At 44.6% G+C, this 3,238-nt stretch overlaps 1 long non-coding RNA gene across 1 annotated transcript; it reads left to right on the top strand.

Moving 5' to 3' along the window:
• The first annotated feature begins 260 nt into the window (after positions 1-260).
• LOC126980987 (uncharacterized) lies at positions 261-965 on the top strand. The gene is made up of 2 exons (XR_007733693.1): positions 261-367; positions 431-965. It is a non-coding gene; the product is annotated as an uncharacterized LOC126980987 (long non-coding RNA).
• The last annotated feature ends 2,273 nt before the right edge of the window (positions 966-3,238 follow it).

Here is a 3,238-nt window from a genome sequence, read left to right as displayed (position 1 = left end):
GGTAGGCAATCTGTCTAGGAGAGGGACAACTTCGAACAACAAACCCGGGCAGGTGGAGCTCGTTAGCGTAAGCAGTTCACCTAGGAGAGCAAACTCCGATCACAAACCCGGGCAGGTGGAGCTCGTTAGCGTAAGCAGTTCACCTAGGAGAGCAAACTCCGATTACAAACCCGGGCAGGTGGAGCTCGTTAGCGTAAGCAGTTCACCTAGGAGAGCAAACTCCGATTACAAACCCGGGCAGGTGGAGCTCGTTAGCGTAAGCAGTTCACCTAGGAGAGCAAACTTCGATCACAAACCCGGGCAGGTGGAGCTCGTTAGCGTAAGCAGTTCACCTAGGAGAGCAAACTCCGATCACAAACCCGGGCAGGTGGAACTCGTTAGCGTGAGCACTTCACCTAGGAGAGCAAACTCCGATTACAAACCCGGGCAGGTGGAGCTCGTTAGCGTAAGCAGTTCACCTAGGAGAGCAAACTCCGATAACAAACCCGGGCAGGTGGAGCTCGTTAGCGTGAGCAGTTCACCTAGGAGAAGGATAACTCTGACCACAAACCCGGGCAGGAGGGGGTCGTTAGCCGTGGTAGGCAGCCCTCCTAGGAGAAGGAAAACTCCGAATTCAAACCAACCAAACACACACACACACACACGCAACCAACCAACCGGGCAGGTGGAGTTCGTTATAGGCGTCGTAGACATTCCACCAAGGGGAATCAACAATAAAAGGATAATAAAAGCGAACGCACGAGAAGAATATGAATTTAGAACCGGACAAAAAAGGATAATATAAGATGGAACACCGAATAAAGGAGAGTTAAGAACATAACATCGAGAAAAGCATAAGATACACGCGGATCATCCAGACGGAAACAGAAGACCAAAAAATGGATGGTAAAAAAAGAACGGAAAAAAATAATGTAACAAGAACGCACAGAAAATAACGTAGAAATAAAATACCAAGAAAAGGAAAATCAGGAAAATTGAGCAACAACATCAATGATCCCGCCGTTCCGTGGGCTCCGCGAGCGGTAGGAGAAGGAAATGACCCTTTTCGTAGACGCACAATATAATGTGGTCAAAGCTGTCAACAATGACATTTACCGCCAGGATCACAATCATGACACTCGAAAACGCCCGTGTCTCTGAGCACTAAACCGGGCAGCTGAGCACTTCACTTAGCATCTAACGTTCAGCATTGTATTTCACTTATATCACTTATTAATCTATAACAACAGACAGTGTATATAATCAGGTAAACAAGCAAAGATAGAATAATGCTACGGCAGGCCCTTGCACTTACGTATTCTGGACCTACTAAAATGTCTCCGTCTTTCTATTCCTTGTGTTCCTCTGGGTGGAGCCCTGCAGAGGCAGACAGCGAGGCCGAGAATCATGTCGAATCATAAAAAATGCACGTGTGTGGATGCGTCAACCCTGCCCCCCGAGTCAGCGAGAGCATTCATCTGTTCTTCGTTTGCTATCGAGACGATACCGCAATGCTGGCTTGGCGCCTTCAACACCGAACAGCCGTGACACACCACACACACACACACACACAAGCACGCACGCACCCCTCACACACAAACACATACCCACCCACCCAAACACCCACCACACACACACAAACACACACAAAAAAAACAATTCCCTCACGTTCCTGTTTTCCAGTGTATTCTTCACTATCCTCGCAAACAAAACTCGAGTTCATACATTCGTAAACACGCGAGTCAATGAATGAATGCAGGGATATGAATAATAAGCTCCAGGGCCAGACAGGTAGCGTGGGTGCGTGTGTGCGTGCGTGTCTGTGTACCTGCTGAGCCTTATTTACATACAAATAAACAAAACGTATTATTTTTAAGTGGTGTTCTGTTTTTGAGTGTGTGGGAGGGAAGGAAGGAAGGGAGGGAAGGGAAAGAGGGAAGGGAAGGAGGGATGGAAGGAGGAAGGGAAGGATGGGAAGGGAGGGAGAGAGGGAGAGAGAGAGAGAGAGAGAGAGAGAGAGAGAGAGAGAGAGAGAGAGATACAAACAGGCACAAAGACACACACACACACACACACACACACACACACACACACACACACACACACACACAGTAAAGAATGACATATAATTTAGTTTGGTTCTATTTATTGCCAAGAATTATATTAAGAAACTAAAGTTCATTCTTCCTTTCCACACAAAATAATGTACCAACTGTGGTCCTTTATTATAACTTTTCTCTCTCTCTCTCTCTCTCTCTCTCTCTCTCTCTCTCTCTCTCTCTCTCTCTCTCTCTCTCTCTCTCTCGAAACATGTACCGTCGAAAAAGAGAGAAAAGAATGGAAGATGAGGAGAAGGTGAGAATCGAAAAAGAAGAAAAGGGGAAGGAGACAAAGAAAAATGAAGAGCAGGAAGATGAAGGAGAAGGAGGAAGAAAATAAAGAACAAGAACAAAAACAAGGCAAGAAAACAAAGGAAAAACGAGACAAAAATAGAAGCAGAGAGAGGAGGAGGAGGAGGAGGAGGAGAAGGAGAAGGAAGAGGAGGAGGAGGAAAAGGACGCTGACCATTTCCAGGAGGGACGATAGGGGGGCAGGTAAGAAGGAGGAGGAAGTAGAGGAGGAGGAGGAGAAGAAGAGGGAGGAGGAGGAGGACGAGAGGACATGGACAGCACGCTTGTTACTTCTCAAGAGGCCCTTTGCCCTTTCAACCACCCTCTCCTGTTCCTCTGTCTGTCTGTCTGTCTGTCTGTCTGTCCCTCTTGATCTACTCTCCTGTTTGTGTCTTGCCCCTGTAACTCTCCCCAAACTAAGTTCATTGTTATTTTTTTTTACCTTATTATCTTTCCTTTGTCTTGTTTGCTCACCCTTGTACGTTTCTTCTATGTTACATCGGCTTGTTTTGCACACTCTTGATTTTTAGCCTTCCGTGTATAGTATTTGATTTTTATTTTTTTGTATATTTTTTTTGTATATTTTTTGTATATTTTTGTATTTTTTGTGTATCAGGGTCTTAGTTTGGTTTGGATGTTTCATTTTATCTATTTCATTTGTTTGTTTGTTTTAATTTTCGTTCTTTATTTTACACTTTACTGAGTCTAAATTTGTCTAGTATTTTTTTTTCATACTCACTTAACACTTTTCTGTCATTTTTTTGCTTTCGTTTGTCTTTTCATCTTCCACTTTTAATAATACTTTATCTACAGCGTTTTCCTGATTCCCTAACTCGTCTTTTTGTCTTTCCACTATTATGTGCCACGTG

The sequence above is a fragment of the Eriocheir sinensis genome, chromosome 46, assembly GCF_024679095.1.
Source record: "Eriocheir sinensis breed Jianghai 21 chromosome 46, ASM2467909v1, whole genome shotgun sequence".
NCBI lineage: Eukaryota > Metazoa > Arthropoda > Malacostraca > Decapoda > Varunidae > Eriocheir > Eriocheir sinensis.
This window is presented reverse-complemented; position numbering and strand designations above follow the sequence as displayed.